Source organism: Elephas maximus, chromosome 1 (genome assembly GCF_024166365.1).
Source record: "Elephas maximus indicus isolate mEleMax1 chromosome 1, mEleMax1 primary haplotype, whole genome shotgun sequence".
Classification (NCBI taxonomy): domain Eukaryota; kingdom Metazoa; phylum Chordata; class Mammalia; order Proboscidea; family Elephantidae; genus Elephas; species Elephas maximus.
In genome coordinates, this window is record NC_064819.1 from 76672878 (window position 1) to 76691506 (window position 18629).

Here is an 18629-nt window from a genome sequence, read left to right on the forward strand (position 1 = left end):
TATTGTTCTATATCGCCTTGTATCACTCTCCATATGGCAGTTCATTGCCTCCTGTATTTAGTCCCTCTTTTTGATTATTGTGACCTTTAACTATTGACTTCCATGATTCCCTGTTATGTGTATTTTTTTTTAATTAATCTTAATTTGTTTGTTTTTGTGATTTCCCTATTTGAGTTGATATCAGGACGTTCTGTTTTGTGACCTTGTGTTGTGCTGATATCTGATATTATTGGTTCTCTGACCAAACAATATCCTTTAGTATTTCTTGTAGCTTTGGTTTGGTTTTTGCAAATTCTCTAAACTTGTGTTTGTCTGTAAATATCTTAATTTCGCCTTCATATTTCAGAGAGAGTTTTGCTGGTTATATGATCCTTGGCTGGCAGTTTTTCTCCTTCAGTGTTCTGTATATGTCATCCCATTCCCTTCTTGCCTGCATGGTTTCTGCTGAGTAGTCTGAACATATTCTAATTGATTCTCCCTTGAAGGAAACCTTTCTTTTCTCCCTGGCTGCTTTTAAAATTTTCTGTTTATCTTTGGTTTTGGTGAGTTTGATGATAATATGTCTTGGTGTTTTTCTTTTTGGATCAATCTTAAATGGGGTTCGCTGAGCAACTAGGATAGATATCCTTTCATCTTTCATGATGTCAGGGAAGTTTTCTGTCAGGAGTTCTTCAACTATTTTCTCTGTGTTTTCTGTCCCCGCTCCCTGTTCTGGGACTCCAATCACCCGCAGGTTATCCTTCTTGATAGAGTCCCACATAATTCTTAGGGTTTCTTCATTTTTTTAAATTTTTTTATCTGATTTTTTTTCAGCTATGTTGGTGTTGATTCCCTGGTCCTCCAGATGTCCCAGTCTGCATTCTAATTGCTCGAGTCTGCCCCTCTGACTTCCTAGTGCGTTGTCTAATTCTGTTATTTTATTGTTAATCTTTTGGATTTCTACATGTTGTCTCTCTATGGATTCTTGCAACTTATTAATTTTTCCACTATGTTCTTGAATAATCTTTTTGAGTTCTTCAACAGTTTTATCAGTGTGTTCCTTGGCTTTTTCTGTAGTTATCCTAATTTCATTTGTGATATCATTAAGCATTCTGTAAATTAGTTTTTTATATTCTGTATCTGATAATTCCAAGATTGTATCTTCATTTAGGAAAGATTTTGATTCTTTTGTTTGGGGGGTTGGAGAAGCTGTCATGGTCTGCTTCTTTAAGTGGTTTGATATGGATTGTTGTCTCCGAGCCATCACGAGGAAACTAGTTTTTCCAGAAAATCCGCTAAAAAAAAAAATGCAGTCAGATCCCTATCAGAGTTCTCCCTCTGGCTCAGGCTATTCAGATGTTAATGAAGCCACCTGGGGAGGGTGGGGGAGGGAACAGAGAGATAGGAGAGTAGCACCTCAGAATATAGCCAGAGTTGCTTGTCTTGCTTGGAATGACTATTATATCTGAGATTCCCGCGGGCGCGTCGCCTATGTGTGCTGGCTGTGTGGAGATTGTCCCCAGGGGGTCTGGCCCGTTGAAGTCACAGTCAGATCCTCCGCTTCCAGCCCCACGCCCAGCGTCAAGGCTCCCCGACTGGGACGGTGCACTCTCGACTCCAAAATCAGTCGCTGCCTCCCGGGGACTTCTCGTCCCTCTAGCCATGTGGCCGTGCCGCCCCCGAGAACCAGTTGGGCCTCCTCCCGGGGTTAGTTCAGATGGGTGGAGCAGCTCCCCGTGCTTGTGCCATGACTGGGACGCTGTTCTCCCCGCTCCAATACCAGTCGCTGCCGCCCGGGGACTTCTCCTACCAGCTGAGTCCCACGCCACCCACGCGACCCGGCTGGTCCCCTTCCCAGGGTTAGTTCAGGGGGGTGGAGCAGCTCTCCGTGTTTATGCCGTACCTGCGACCAGTCCAAATCCCTGCGGGACGGTTCCCAGGCTCGGACGCTGCTCTTTCTGCTCCAAGACCAGTCACTGCCTCCCGGGGACTTCTCCTACCGGCTACGTCCCACGCCGCCCGTGGAACCGGCTGGTCCCCCTCCCGGGGTTAGTTCCGGGGGGTGGAGCAGCTCTCTGTGCTTGTGCCGTACCTAACTGGTACGCTGGCTCCAGGCTCTGGAAACAATCGCTGCTTCCCCGTATTAGTTCGTTCTCCGTCTCTAAATCTGTGTTTGTTGTTCAGGGTTCGTAGATTGTTATGTATGTGATCGATTCACTTGTTTTCCCGTGTCTTTGTTGTAAGAGGGATCCAAGGTAGCGTCTGCCTAGTCCGCCATCTTGGCTCCTCCATCTTCCAAGACATTTTGTTAGTTTTTCTGGTAGTCCATGGGACTGTACTTGTTGTGGTTCCACGGTGTAGTGATTAGCATATCAGCTTTACATGCACAAGATCATGGATTTGATCCCCAGTGGAGCCAGTGGTATTTCAGTCAGAGCAGAATGAAGAAACTAAGACATCATTATGTCAGGGACCACATCTCTTTTGCTACCTTTGTATTGGCAGGGACTGGCACACAATAGTACATCAATACCTGTTGCCATCAAGCCAATTCACTGTCCCATAGCGTTTCTAAGGAGCAGCCGCTAACACTTTAGTTAGCAGCTGAGCTCTTAATCTCAATGCCACCAGGGCCTTTCTGTATCAGTGTATCTGCTACAAGTTGAGGGAAATCCTTCAGCTGTCTTGGGGAGGTGAGGCAGGCACAGAATTTTAGTATGATGTGAGGCCCACGGAGCTATGGCTAGTCTATACTTTAAATCTTTACTTCGGGAGCAATTCTCATGGGGCCAAGCAGTGTCCAATCTTCTCTCAGAATCAGTTCCTCACTGATTTGAAAGTCCATTGAACTAAACTTGTCTTTGGTCTGGGATAGTGACAACTAGACCAATGACCAACATGATGATAAATGGAGAAAAGATTGAAGTTGTCAAGAATTTCATTTTACTTGTATTCACAATCAATAGCACTGGAAGGAGCAGTCAAGAAATCAAAAGATGCATTGCATTGGGTAAATCTGCTGCAAAGGACCTCTTCAAAGTGTTGAAGAGCAAAGATGTTACCTTGAAGACTAAGGTGTGCTGACCCAAGACATGGTATTTTCAATTGCATGATACGCATGTGAAAGCTGGACAATGAATAAGGAAGACTGAAGAAGAATTGACGCCTTTGAATTGTGGTGTTGGTGAAGAATATTGAATATACCATGGATTGTCAAAAGAACGAACAAATCCGTCTTAGAAGTACAGCCAGAATGCTCCTTAGAGGCAAGGATGGCGAAACTGCATCTTACATACTTTGGACATGTTGTCCGGAAGAATCAGTCCCTGGAGAAGGACATCATGCTTGGCAGAGTACAGGGTCAGTGGAAAAGAGGAAGACCCTCAATGAGGTGGATTGACACAGTGGCTGCAACAAGGAGCTAAAGCATAACAACGATTGTAAGGATGGCTCAGGACCAGGCAGTGTTTCGTTCTGTTGTGCATAGGGTCGCTATGAGTCAGAACCAACTCGACACCACATAACAACAGTGACATTACCCGAAAAGTATGAAGGATAAGTAGTTAAGCTGTTGAGTTGAAAAACTAGCAGCATCTCAATGGAGTTATGTTTTTATATGGCTATTTATCTTGTCTGGAAATGCAGAAATAAATCCTCCATACTGAATTGTTGTGAAACACAAACCTTTAGAAGGATGGTGGGCCATCCCAAGTTTTGTATTGAGTTCCTGTGCTAATCAGGCCTCCTTATCCTCATTCACCTCTGAAATGAGCTCAATCTCTTCAAACTGTATTTCCAGCACCCTTAAAACTTTGACACTTTTATTGTGTACTTTTAGGTCAAAGAATCTGTGAGCTCCCAATGTACAGGGTGCTAATTCAGCCTAGCCTCCCCACATAGTAGAGCCTTCATGTTCAGAAATGCTGGCTGTGATATGATGAAGTTGTTACACATGATAGCTGCTGATGGGAAAGCTGACCCCAAACAGTGCGAAGGTTAAAAAAAGTTCAAACTCTCTTTCTGGTAATAGAATCTAACATGGAAGTGAGGGATGTCCTGGGCTGAAATCATCACAAAGTTATAATAAAGCAAGAAGAAAGAGTCTATTCCGCAAAGGTTCACAGGGGCAGAAACAGAAAATAGACAAGTAAACTGCCAGAGCCATGTCTGCCCAAGTTCAAGGAATATTACAGAATCGAGTATATATTAACATTACAAATCGGTAATATCATTAAAAGTTTCACCTTTTCAAACTGGCTAAAAACTGCTAAATATACATGACTCTACATTTTCAATTGTCTTTCTTCATAAGCATTGGTTCAGATTTGAGTAATGGCAGTCAGGAAGGTCTTCACTGGTTCAACACATCTTACTATTTACTAAATGCTAAAAGACAAAGAGAAGAGTGGAAAATACATGGATCTTTTGTGCTCTGTTTAAGATTCGTTTATATGAAATTTTCCCTAAAGGATGCTTTCTAGGTTTCCCTAGCTATTGTTTTTATACCTCACGACCAGTTGATGTGTCCTTGTGAGTCCAGCTCCAGCTACGTCACTTTATACTAACGGACAGGGAACAATGGCCCCAATTTCAACTCCTAGGTCACGAGGACCGTGTCCCTTCACCTCTTCTGCCAACACACTTATTGGAGGTCAATAACCTTGGTATAGTAGAAGGAACCCGAGGTATGACATCCAGTCACATCTGTTTCCATATAATATTTATTACATTGTTACAGAAAAGGCAAAATCAGTGATCTTTCTAGATCTCATTTTCATCGTTTGCTAGTTGAAAAATTAAGCCAGAATACTTCTCAGAAGGGAAGATGTTGAGACTTTGTCTTATATGTTTGGACATGTTTTCAGGAGGGACCAGTCCCTGGAGAAGGTCACATGCTAGGTAGAGAGTCAGCAAAAAAGAGGAAGACCCTCAATGACATGGATTGACACAGTGGCTGCAACAATGAGCTCAAACATAGCAATGATTGTGAGGATTGTGCAGGACCAAGCAGTGTCTCATTCTGTTGTACATGGAGTCACTATAAGACTGCACCTAACAACAACTACATTCTGTGCCAGACACGGTTCTAATAACAAATGCTACAGTAGTAAACGAACAAAAAAAGTCTTTTGAGTTTTCCCTCAATGTAGAACAAAACTGGCAATCCTAACCAAGACCAGGTTTACTGAACTGATAGAGACTAGAGGAATCCCCGAGACTATTGCCCTAAGACACCCTTTTAACTTGGAACTGAAGTCACCTCCAGAGGCCTCCTTTCAGTCAAATAATAGATTGGCTTAGAAAATAAATATCACCTGTTTTTTTTGTGTGAGGGATGTGTTCCCTTAAACAATCAACTATACGAGACCAAATGGTCAACATTTACCCAAACACGAGAAGGCAAAAATGGGTAGGGAAGCTAGATAAATGGACATAGAACAAACAGAATGGAAATAATGAGAATGCTGACACCTTGCAAAAACTGTAGCCAATGTCGTGGAAAATTTGTACAAAAATTGTAAAATGGGAACCTAATTTCGTGTGTGAAATTTCACCTGAAACACAATACACATTTTTTTTTAATAACTTTTATTAAGCTTCAAGTGAACGTTTACAAATCCAATCAGTCTGTCACATATAAGTTTACATACATCTCACTCCCTACTCCCACTTGCTCTCCCCCTCTTGAGTCAGCCCTTTCAGTCTCTTCTTTCTTGACAATTTTGCCTGCTTCCCTCTCTCTCTATCCTCCCATCCCCTCTCCAGACAAGAGTTGCCAACACAATCTCAAGTGTCCACCTGATATAATTAGCTCACTCTTCATCAGCGACTCTCTTCCACCCGCTGACCAGTCCCTTTCATGTCTGATGAGTTGTCTTCGGGGATGGTTCCTGTCCTGTGCCAACAGAAGGTCTGTGGACCATGGCCGCCAGGATTCCTCTAGTCTCAGTCAGACCATTAAGTTTGGTCTTTTTATGAGAATTTGGGGTCTGTATCCCACTGATCTCCTGCTCCCTCAGGGGTCCTCTGCTGTGCTCCCTGTCAGGGCAGTCATCGATTGTGGCCGGGCACCAACTGGTTCTTCTGGTCTCAGGATGATGTAGGTCTCTGGTTCATGTGGCCCTTTCTGTCTCTTGGGCTCTTAGTTGTCGTGTGGCCTTGGTGTTCTTCATTTTTCCTTTGCTCCAGGTGGGTTGAGACCAATTGATGCATCTTAGATGGCCGCTTGTTAGCATTTAAGACCCCAGACGCCACATTTCAAAGTGGGATGCAGAATGATTTCGTAATAGAATTATTTTGCCAATTGACTTAGAAGTCCCCGCAAACCGTGTTCCCCAGACCCCCGCACTTGCTCCGCTGACCTTTGAAACATTCATTTTATCCCAGAAACTTCTTTGTTTTTGGTCCAGTCCAATTGAGCTGACCTCCCATGTATTGAGTGTTGTCTTTCCCTTCACCTAAAGCAGTTCTTATCTACTGATTAATCAATAAAAAACCCTCTCCCACCCTCCCTCCCTCCCCCCCTCGTAACCACAAAAGTATGTGTTCTTCTCAGGTTTACTATTTCTCAAGATCTTATAATAGTGGTCTTATACAATATTTGTCCTTTTGCCTCTGACTCATTTCGCTCAGCATAATGCCTTCCAGGTTCCTCCATGTTATGAAATGTTTCAGAGATTCGTCACTGTTCTTTATCGATGCGTAGTATTCCATTGTGTGAATATACCACAATTTATTTACCCATTCATCCGCCGATGGACACCGTGGTTGCTTCCAACTTTTTGCTATTGTAAACAGAGCTGCAATAAACATGGGTGTGCATGTATCTGTTTGTATGAAGGCCCTTGTATCTCTAGGGTATATTCCTAGGAGTGGGATTTCTGGGTTGTATGGTAGTTCTATTTCTAACTGTTTAAGATAACGCCAGATAGATTTCCAAAGTGGTTGTACCATTTTACATTCCCACCAGCAGTGTATGAGAGTTCCAATCTCTCGGCAGCCTCTCCAACATTTATTATTTTGTGTTTTTTGGATTAATGCCAGCCTTGCTGGTGTGAGATGGAATCTCATCGTAGTTTTAATTTGCATTTCTCTAATGGCTAATGATCGAGAGCATTTTCTCATGTATCTGTTGGCTGCCTGAATATCTTCTTTAGTGAAATGTGTGTTCATATCCTTTGCCCACTTCTTGATTGGGTTGTTTGTCTTTTTGTGGTTGAGTTTTGACAGAATCATGTAGATTTTAGAGATCAGGCGCTGGTCGGAGATGTCATAGCTGAAAATTCTTTCCCAATCTGTAGGTGGTCTTTTTACTCTTTTGGTGAAGTCTTTAGATGAGCATAGGTGTTTGATTACAATACACATTTTTAAAAACACACAAAAAAAGTCTTTTCCCTCATAGACCTTACGTTCCAGTGATAAAGAAAGGCAGATTGCAAAATGATTAAGTAAATTACATAGTTTATTACATGTACATAAATATATTGACGAAAAAAATCAGGAATGAGGATAAGACATTCAGGAATAGTGAAACTCTGGAAGTCCACGGTGGATTCACTAATAATGTGATGCTTGAAGAAGATGAGTTAGTGCACGTATCTGGAATAGAGTGTTGAAAGCAAAGGCAGTGGTTAGTGCGAAGGTCCTGAGGCAGAAAGATGTCTAATGTATTTAAAGTACAACTAGAAGCTCAATGATAACTTTAGCAGAGTGAGCAAGGGGGAGAGCAGTAGGAGAAAAGGTCAGAGAGGAAATTGATTAGGGAGCAGGGACATTATGTAGAGCCTGGTAGATTATTACAAGGATTTTGCCTTTTTTTTTTTTTTCCTCTGAGTACAGTAAGGATCCAATGATGCATTTTTAGTAGAGAACAATAAGGAGCCATTGTCAGGTTTTAAATATTCTGTAGACAGTATCTTGTTAAAGGCAATGGAAGCAAACTCAAGACATAATAAGAGATATTGATAATATTCTGGACCCTGGTGGTGCATGGTGAAGAGCTCGTTGGCTGCTAACCAAGAGGTCAGCAGTTAGAATCCACCAGCTACTTGGAAACCCGATGGGGCAGTTCAACTCTGTTCTATAGAATTACCCTGAGTTGGAATCAGCTCCATGGCAACAGGTAATAATATTCTACATTAGAGAATATTATGGCTAAAGCCAAGCTAATAGTAATTAAAGGATCTAAGAACTGGCCATATTCCAGATATATTTTGAAGATAAAGCAAGGACAATTTTCAGAGTGACTGGATATGCTGAATAGAGCAAAAATGGAGTCAGTGAAGGTACCAAATTCTTAGTCCTAAACAGCTGGAAGGATGGAGTTGCAGTTAAATGAGATAGAGATCAATATGTTTGGAACAGTTTCAGAGGATAGATATGAATTCCAATTTGGGATATGTTCAGGTTAAGATGCTTACTGTAAGACTTCTAAGGGGAGATAATCAGTCGGCTAGAGATACACAATGGTACTCCAATGAAGACCATGGAAGATGTAACCATGAGATGATGAGCTTAGCCAGGGAAGGACAACAAAAACAGAAGAGGCCTGAGGATTGAGCTCTGAGACTTTACAATGTTTACCCAAAAGCCAGAGAGGTCAGATAAGAAGACAATCAGGTAGAGAAAGTGCTTGACAGTCATATGGATATAGTGCACTGGACCCTGAAAAAGGGACAGGGAGAACAAGATGTCAGACGGACAGTGGCCATCAGACGCACAACCCACTTCCAAGGCCATCCCCACTCCCAGCATCATTTTCTTCACTGAAATTTCTATCTTAAGGCTTTATGTCACTTGTTTCAAAAACCTCTTTCTTCTTCTCCTCACCCACCCCTTTAGAGGGAGAGCAAAGAGGGTAGGAGTCACTACCTAGGATTAAAGAAATAAAGTTGACATTTAATCTAGGTTTTATGTCAAAGAGGCTCTTTCCAATAGTTCAGCTGGGTGTGAAGTGAGCACAGCAACGACTTCTCTTGACCCAGCATGGGCATCAAACTGGGCACCTTGTCTTTATTAGCACCTCCTAACCCGCTGAACTAACCCGCCACCAGTAAAAAAGTTATTTTACATTTAGAAACCGCTAAGTATGTTGACTCACTCATCACTCATCAAAAGAACCCTCTCATTTACCCAATCTTGACTATTACTAAATGATACTACGTTTTCAAGTTTCTCTTTATGTTTCCTATTTCCCTTTTCCACACTCCGGCAAAAAGAAGAAGAAACATAAAATCTGCACCTCCAGCAAAAACGAACTTCGCTCCTCTGTCGCAAAATAAGACGTTCTGGAGCTCATGGAATTCATCCGATAGAAACTTTCACTAGAGAAGGTTCCTTCATACTACCCCAAGAAGCCTTTGAGAAAGATTCGGAGACCCCTGGGAAGGATTTGTTGGATTTGGCCCCGGCTCAGGACATGAGGATTCCTCTCCAGAATGTCCCAGGTGGATCAGCCCCACCTGCTACTAAATCCTGGGGAAATGCCCCTTCTCTGTGTTCCAGGAAGGCTAAAGTTGATTAATTACAATTTAGGGCAAAATGTAATAGGCAAAATACCTCTGTAAAAGTATCTAAAGAGACTTTTCTCTCATGAGCCTTATATTGTCCATGGCTAGTAAAAAAAAAAAAAAAAAAAAGTAAGACTGTCTGGACATTTGTATAGGATAACATGGGTTCACTATATTAATTGCCACAGGAATACAGAGCGATCCAACTTCAAAATCCCATTTAGTGTATGGTTTCTTGGACCACTCCTGGCACAAACTGTATTCAAATGGGTTAGATATTTGTACACAGGAAGTTTATTAGGGGATGCTATGGGAACAACACCTGTGAGGGAGTGAGGGAAGCACGATTACAAGGGGAAAAGTTGACAGGGAGCAACAGAGGCCTGAGCTGATCCCTTGAGGAGCTGTGAAAATAGGATGGACCTTCAGAGTTGAGGCAAGAGAGTCAGACCTTTATAGGCATGTACTGAGCAGTCATTAGTGTGGGCTGCTTTCAGAGAGGGGACATGGCCTTGATAGAAGCAGTTCCTTTCACCTCAGGGCAATTCCTAGAGCAGGCTTCAAATTTGTTCCATGAGGGATTAACACTCCTGTCAGCTGGGGAAATGAATGCCTTGGTCCTGAAAGGAGGAAACCTGGGCGGCACAACACATCACAGAGAACAAGGTTGGAGGCAGGCTTAGCAGGCAGCTGATAACCAGCAGGAGGAAGGTTGTTAGGCTACTGCAATAATTCAGACAAGAAATAGAGGTAGTTTGGGCCAAATTCATAGCACTTCAGTAGTCGAGAACGTTGTATGATTTTGAAGTAGCGCCAACAGGACCTCCTGACAGGAAGAAAGGTTGTGACGCCCACATAAGAAGTGTATTTCTTTTGATTTTTTATTTTACTGAATGCATGAGTCATAAAACAATACATCCAGTTTATGATTAATATGCACATGAACCTTAATACTCAAAAATAATGGAAATGAAATTAGAAATTCTACCATCGATCCAATTCTTGAAATGCTCAGAAGTAATGAAAATAGAAAAATATAATCCCTAAGAATGTAATCATGCTATAACTATTTCTTTATGTAGAATGTTGAAATACAGACGTTATTTACTATATTAAGGTAATGATTTAGGTGCACGTCATAGTAGATGAATTGACTACAGTGCAATTGGCTTCTTTGCATATAAAATGCTGAGATAATAAGCTGATTAATCACAAGATAATGACCTTAGCTTTTATGATATTAGAATAAATAGAGAAGAGGAGAAGTCTGAGGTCTGAGTTCTGAGGCTGTCCAATGTTTACCCAAAAGCCAAAGAAGCCTTGGGATCAAAATGGGCAACGCTGTGTTCCTCTTTAAAGCAGTCACTTCTTTCCTACTCATCATATTCAGATTGAAATCTAACCTCCATACTGTACAGGACCTTCCCTGACCTCCCTGTTCTTGCACCTGTTATTCCACTTACCTTCTCTTCTCTCAGGACTCTGATTCAAACCTACACCTGAAGCTCTCTGTACTCCACTTACTCTCTATCCTGTTCACCCAAGGTCGGAATCCCCCCTCCATTCAACTTCTCTTCAACCAACTCAGTTTTTTTTGTTTTGTTTTGTTTTTTAATTAACTGAAGTGTTCTTTAGCAACCAATGGGTGAGGCCCCTTTTCTGTGCTCCTCTGAGAAAACCCTGTGATTTTTATCGGTTGTTCTACTCACCAATTTTACTGTAACTAAATTACTATGGGAAAATTTCTCATAATGATCACTTTAGGTGCCCCTTTCCTCCTTCTAGCATTTCATTTCCCTAAGGACATCTGGTACTTCCATTCACCAGCATGAGATTGGGCTGCTCCATAATTTCTTCAAAATAGGTATTAAGGCAAATTTTTGAGAAAGGTTAACGAACAAACATAGGTGTTGAACGCAATCGCTGTCTAACCTGCAGATCTGATCTGAAAATAGTGTCAAGGTTGAGATTGTGCTAATAAGAAACATGCTTTTCGCCTCCTTTACCCCCAGTATTTTCATCAGGTTGTTTTTTAGCTGCCAAAGAAGGAGACATAATGTGATCTTTCTCAGAGACTGAGAAATCTCTCTAGTCAAAAATTTCTAATACGTGGGAACAAGCACATTTTCGCTGCTGAACACCTTGACCTAGACTCGACCTTTGGAAAGTTTAATTTTAGAGCCCTGGTGGTTTATTGGTTAGGCCGGGGCTGCTAATCAGAAAGATTAGCAGTTCAAATCCACCAGGCGCTTCTTGGAAACTCCATGGGGCAGTTCTACTCTGTCCTATAGGGTCTCTATAAGTCGGAATCTACTCGACAGCACGGCGTTTGCCTTTTTGGTTTGGTGGTGTAGTGGTTAAGAGCTCAGCTGCTGACCAAAAACTCGGCAGTTCCAATCCACCAGCGGCTCCTTGGAAACCCTATGGGACAGTTCTACTCTGTCCTATAGGGTCCATGTGAATCAGAAACGACAGGGCTGCACCTGTCAGGAACAACAGAAGGCAGATTGCTTCCAGTCTCCGAGGGAAGGACAGTAATTCAAGACAGCTGCAATGAAATTAATAACAAATAAGAGTCAAGTACATCACAATGGTCATCTTCCTGCTATAAAACAGATTTAAGGGTTTCAGACACAGAGTTTACACATTCCAGAACAGAAAATATGAGTGATACAGAATAGAACTTGGTTTGATGCTCAGAATAGAGCTTCATTTCACGTCTAATAGACTCACTCGCCACAGATTACACTTCCATAGATCGCCACCACCCTCGCGACCCTCGGTTAGCAGGAAACTGGGCACAGCCCGACACCCACACCCTCTGCTCTTAGGTCTCTCTCGCTACTGCTGAGGCACGAATTGCCGAGGGCCGACTGAAATCAGCCCTTTGGTACTATTTCCTAAGGGTTCATGTTCAGTCATCCGGAGATGAGGATCATTCCGTCTTGCACCAGTAGAGAAATGAGATCGGAATTTATCAAGAAATTTTTTGAAACTTGCCGGTGATTTTCCTGGTGCTTGTAAAGGAATTGGGACCCTGGGAGTAGCATTTGCTTGACTATGATTTCTCGAGTTTTGATACTGCTGATTATAAGAATGGGAAAGTACAAGGGGAAAAAATATTTCTCAACCTGGAAATATCCTAAAGGAAAGCACAGATTTCCTATTACTCAATTAAAAACGGGAAAGCAGTTTAGATAAGCGAGTTTCCGTAGTGTAGTGGTTATCACGTTCGCCTAACACGCGAAAGGTCCCCGGTTCGAAACCGGGCGGAAACAAACTGCGTGTTGCTTTTGTGAGTTCTGATTTTCACTGCACAAACTCTTAATCCGAACATGCTTCAACGAATCCCCTAACCTTCGCTTTCCTTTTGTAGCACCTGACTTTAAATTAAAAGAATAATGTGCTTGACTTGCCTCCTCGCCCGCCCCCGGACGCTTGTCAGGTTTTCCATTTCCCGCTGAGTTACAAAAGTTTCTGCACCCGGTAGAAAGGCGAGGTCTCCATCGTTCTCTGGCACAGGATTCAAAGTGAAGAGTCCTGAGACAATAGAGTGGCTGCTGTATAAAAAAAAAAAAAAAGTTGCTGTCAGGTCACTTACGACTCACAGAGAAATATGGGACTCAGCATAACGGCCCCATTAATTTTCCTACAGGAGATCTTAGACTCGAACTGCTGACATTTCAGATAGCAACCAAGCTGTTAAGCAAATCGCCACCAAGGCTCTGGACAAGAAAAAAAAAAAAAAAAGCCCATTGCCGTGGAATCAATTCTGACTTTAGCAACTCCATACAACAGGGTAGAAGTGCTCCACAGAGTTTCCAAGGAGCGCTTGGTGGATTCGAACTGCCAAGCTTTTGGTTAGCAGTCATAGCACCTTACTACACCACCAGGTTTTCCGGACATGAAATAGGGGATCTTAAAGGTATGTACGTGCTTGGCCAAAAGTAGCGAGGCTGAAGCAGGCTGCATAGACTAAAATCTATTTTTATTTACAAGTTTGGTAAGCGGTCATAGTTAATGCTGGAAACCACTATGTGTGAGTGTTTGTTAAAATCAGTATGGAAAGTTCCAGAAAGGAATAACAGTACAAGCTGAAACTCATTATTTTCATTGTTTCCGTACCTAGGGGTGGACTGTTCCATGAAGGGTACTGTATCTTAACCAACAAAGAACTGTGCCACAGGGAAGTTATGCTCTCACAAAAGAGCTTATTGTAATTTCCTTTTGCCTGCCCTGAGAACCTGTTGAAAGTCACCAAACCAAGAACAGGTTTTGCCAGGCTGTTCCCAAGGAAATGGAATCTAGCCAGCAAAGATTCCTTAAATCAATCATGTATTCCCATAGGTGATGTTTCCCACCTTTGACAATCATGTAACTTTTCTTAATTTACTTCCTTCTGTAACAGTATATTGGAGACTCCCTGACTGTTAATCAGTGGATTCTGCTAGTCTCTTGTGCCCAGTACACACTGGCAAAGTCCTCGTGGCAATGATCGTCTTTGTCCTTGTTTAATAAAAATCTCTTTTGATTACATTTGACTGTGGGGTCATTTTCTCCTATGACAGACAAGATGGTGGCTGTCAAGGGAGTGAGAAATAGTCACAGTCTGGATATATTTTGAAGATAGAAGAAAAATTTCTGACATACTGGGTGTGAGGTATGAGAGAAAGAGTAAAATAAATGATGACTTCGAGGGGTTTTTTGCCTCAAAGACTAGAAGAACTGAGCTGTCATTAACCGAAATGGTGAAGCTTGGATGTAGTAGGATTATTAGAGAAAAGTGGGAGTTCAGTTTTAGACTTGCTAACTTTTAGATGCCTAGTACAAAACATCCAAATGGCAATGCCAAGGAATCAGTTGTATATACAAGACACAAGGTTAATGGAGTGGTCTAGACTGCAGATACAAATTTGTGAGTTGCAGGCATATAAACCAAAAGGCCAAACCCATTTTGATGAAGAAGTTAAGGGCTCAGCTGCTAGCTGAAAGGTCACCAGTTCAAACCCACCACCCACTCCATGAGTGAAAGATGTGGCAGTCTGCTTCTGTAAAGATCATAGCCTTGGAAACCCTATGGGGCAGCTCTACTCTGTCCTATACGGTTACTAGGAGATGATGTAGGCATACCGATGATTTAAGCTATGAGAATGGATGAGATTCCCAGGGAGTGAGTGTATATAAATTACAGGTTCGAGGACCAATCTGTGGGACTTTCTAATATAGAATGGGTGAGGAGAGGTGAAAGAAACAAAGGACATTGAGAAAGTTGAGCCAGCAAGGTAGAAAGATAGTCAGGACAGTAGTGTTTTCGAAGCCAAATTTAAAAAAAAGAAAAAAACTTTTAAGACAGTAAGTATGTTTATTGACACTGAGAAGTTGTCTTAATTTCTTAGTGCTGCTGTAACAGAAATACCACACGTGGTTTTCTTTAAGGAATAGAAATTTATTTTCTCACAGTTTAAGAAGCTGTAAGTCCAAATTCAGGGCACTACTGTAGGAGAATGCTCTCTCCCTCTTAGCCCTGGGAAAAAATCTTTCTCTTGGTTTCTATACCCCCAGAGTTCCTGGTTCCTTAGTAATCATCCATTGTGTTTCTGTCTTCCTCAGTTTGTGCTCTCTTATCTCAGTGCCAGGCTGCTCTTTTTGTATCTCAAAAGTGATTAAATTTAAGACATACCCTACACTGATATGGCCTCATTAACATAAAAATAAAACTGATTCCAAAATGGGATTAAATCTCCAGGTACGGAGGTTTAGATTCTATCACATATTTTGGGGGGACATAATTGAATCCGTAACTGAAGTCAAGGAAGATAAGGTCTTGAAAAAGTGAGAAGAATTCATTAGTAATCTCGACAAGGAGATTCCATGAACTGATGGTGTAAAAAACAAAACAAAACAAAACAAAAAAAACAGAATATAGTGGATTTAAAAACACAAGGAGAGGAATTGGAGACAGTAAATCTGGATAACCCTTTAGAAGTGATTTTTATAAGGCCATCTGAGAAACAGGGTAATACCTAGAGGGGTATGTTGGGTCAAGAGAAACCCTTTTAAGAAAGGAGACAAATAGCATATTTGAATGTTCATGGGAATAACACAATAGGCACAAATTGAGAGGTTTCACACATTTAATCTGACTTTGGCACAATTCTAGGTAATGGTAATCCAGAAAAAAAAAATCTGACTTTGCGGACAAATATTATGGTGAAGGCCAACTGGTAGGCAAAATTTAAAAAAAGAAAAATAATGCATTAAGTCTGACTGCGATTATTTTAACAGCTGAAAGTATCAATTTCAACATTATGAAAGGGCAGCGCAAGGGATGAGTTGTGAGTCAGGTAGAGGACATAATCAGATAGAGAAGGTGCTTGAGGGCCGCCTAGTAGACAGTGCGCTGGACACTGAAAAAGGGACAAGGAGAATGGGATGCTCTTATGGACAGCGGCCATCAGGCGCACACCCCATCCCCAAGACCATCCTCACTCCTAGCCTGGTTTTCTTCACTAAGATTTCTACCTTAAGGCTTAATGTCACTTGTTCCAGAAAACCGTTTTTTCTCGCCCCACCCCCCTTTAGAGGGGAGCGAAGGGGGTATAGTCGCCATTACTGTGGATTAAGGAAATAAAGTCGAAGGTTGATCCCGAATTGGTGTCACAGAGGTTATTGTCAAACTGCAGCTAGGTACACCGGAAGGTTTTTTTTAAACAAAAACGAACTCCTTTCCTTGGCCTGTACGGGGATCGAACCGGCCACCTTGGCGTTATTAGCACCACGCTCTAACCAACTGAGATAACCGGCCTCTGGCGTAAGAGATTCTTTCTTATTTGAAAAGATCGAAGATTCCTCACTCCCTCGCCATCCATCCAAAGGATACTCACTTTTTCATAATGTTAGCTATGACCAAATGACACTGTGTTCAAACTTCTCTTTAGGTTTTCCGTTTTCCCTTTCCTCACTCCCGCAAAAAGAAAAAGGAACAAAAACTCTACCTCCAGCAGAAATGAATTCCTCCTCCTATGGAAAATAAGACGTTCTGGAGCTCGTCGATTTCGTCCCTACAGAAACATTCGCTTGAGAGGGCTCCCCCATCCTACCCCAGGAAGCCTTTGAAAAGGATGCAGACACCTCCGGGAGGGATCTGGTGGATTTGGTCCCCGCTCTTTTTTTTTTTTTTCAGGGCGTGAGGATTTCTTTCCACACGGGAAGGAACATCCCCCGTGGATCTGACCAGCGTCTCCCTATATCCTGTGGTGATGCCCCTTCTTTGTGTTCTGTGAAAACGCCCTGCCGCGTGGATCTCTGTTGGTCTATTTTGCGATTTTATGGTCATTAACTGCCTATGTTCCTCTTTCCTTTCCTGGAGGACGACGACTGTGTCGACTTATTCTTTCGTCCTCCGGTAGTTCCTGTGCCCGCACAGCATGGTGGTTGACTCAATAATTGAAGTTCACGAACGGGAAAAAGCGTACAGAAAATCATGTTTGCTGATGATCAAGTCCTAGAAAAATTAAAACAACTCTAGATTTTGCTAACCTGAAAATATATTCTTTCAATCATTACCTGCAATATTCAAACAGTGGAGTTCAAGACGCTCAGATTATTTCGGAGGTGTCAAGCTGCTCTCTCTGTCCCAGGCACCCCCAGAAAAAAAGGGACTCTGAGACGAAGAAGCACAGACATCACCACCATCTCCCACTGCTCTGGGGACAACTGCCATCTCTAAACTCAACACAAAGTGTGTGGGTCCGCCATGCCAAGTGATGCTTAAGGAAGAACCTGGAAAAAGGCAGCTAGCTTCTAGCTAACCAAAAGAAGAAAAGAAATGTTAGGGGAAGATAGAGAAAAGGGAGGGTACAAGAAAGAAAAGAAAAATATATCAGAGTTTTCATTCTCACCCAGTAAATCAAATAAGTGGTACAAGAAAACTGCAGACACAATTCAAAGAATTAGGCATGTGTGGGGCAAAATCTAAGGATGTTTGTCATCCCAGACATGGACCATATAGAGTCCAGTCTAGGAAACCACCCCAACCCCATGTACCTGGCCCTGAAGCTTGACATTCTGAGGTCATATTCCTCCAGCTGCCCAGCCCCAAGTGTGGACCCACAGGCCTCCAGAGTTCAGTCCTGAGGACCTTGAGCCCTGCTTCCTAAAGGGTCATTTTCTTTCACTAGAAAACATACACAAGAGAAACTGCCAAGGGACAATATTGAGGAGTTTCTTGAAATCAAATCCTTCGCTCTTGCCAGCCTGCCTGTGTTTGTAAAGGAATTGGGGACTTGAGTGAAGACTTGGACTGTTTTGAATAATGGCGTTTGGTTTTTAATTTTAATACACAAATAGTGTAGTAAAAGAAATGTACCATCACCACGACAATTTCCTTGAGGAAAAGACGGCTTCAAGATTATCCACCCCGGGGTATCTAGAAAAACTCTATTTTATCCTGTGGAGGCAACTTGTGACTGAAGACAAGTTTCATTGTAGATGAGGTTATCGCCTTGGCCCAATGCAGGAAAGGCCTTGCTTTGAAAGCAGGTGGGAAAATGTCTGTTTTTTCAAAGTTAGAATTGAATTGATTTTGTATGGGAGATTGTTCCTCCCAACCCAACATGTAGGAGTGAATATATTTTGACCAACATTCAAAAAAGCTCATGCCTTCCCTGCACTCCTGGGCTTGAAAGCATGGCTTTGTTTCCCTAGAGGCCTTGATACCTGGGTGTTCACCCCACCTCCAGTGCAGGTCAGCCCCTCCTCTCCCCCATATCTCTCTGCTTCTGTGTATTCCAAGTGGGTGGAGACTGGTGTGAATGGAATGAGGTGCCTGCCCCTTAAGCCCCAGTCTGCAAGGTAAGGTGGATCAGGCTCCCTTCAGAATCCAGGGAGTGGGATTTACTGCTTTCTGGCAAGTGAAGATTTCAAATTCTAGAAGGAAAAGAGATCCTCTTCCAAACCGAACACTAGACCTCCAGGGTCAGGACAAATGTCATTACAAGCCTCCATCAATTTTTCTTTTCTTGCCAAATGTCTTGTTCATTTGGCCTAATTAACATGACGTTATTAATACAGTGAGAAAGACGTCTGGTGCATTATATAATAGAATGATGTCTGTGTATTTAAAGTAGAGCAAGAAATTCA

General features: G+C 42.2%; 2 non-coding genes across 2 annotated transcripts; one reads left to right on the forward strand and one right to left on the reverse strand.

Annotated features, from left to right (window-relative positions):
• Nucleotides 1-12693: 12693 nt before the first annotated feature.
• Nucleotides 12694-12766, forward strand: TRNAV-AAC (transfer RNA valine (anticodon AAC)). Its single transcript has one exon. It is a non-coding gene; the product is annotated as a tRNA-Val (tRNA).
• A 3453-nt stretch (nt 12767-16219) lies between these two features.
• TRNAI-AAU (transfer RNA isoleucine (anticodon AAU)) lies at nt 16220-16293 on the reverse strand. The gene has a single exon. It is a non-coding gene; the product is annotated as a tRNA-Ile (tRNA).
• Between the last annotated feature and the right edge of the window lie 2336 nt (nt 16294-18629).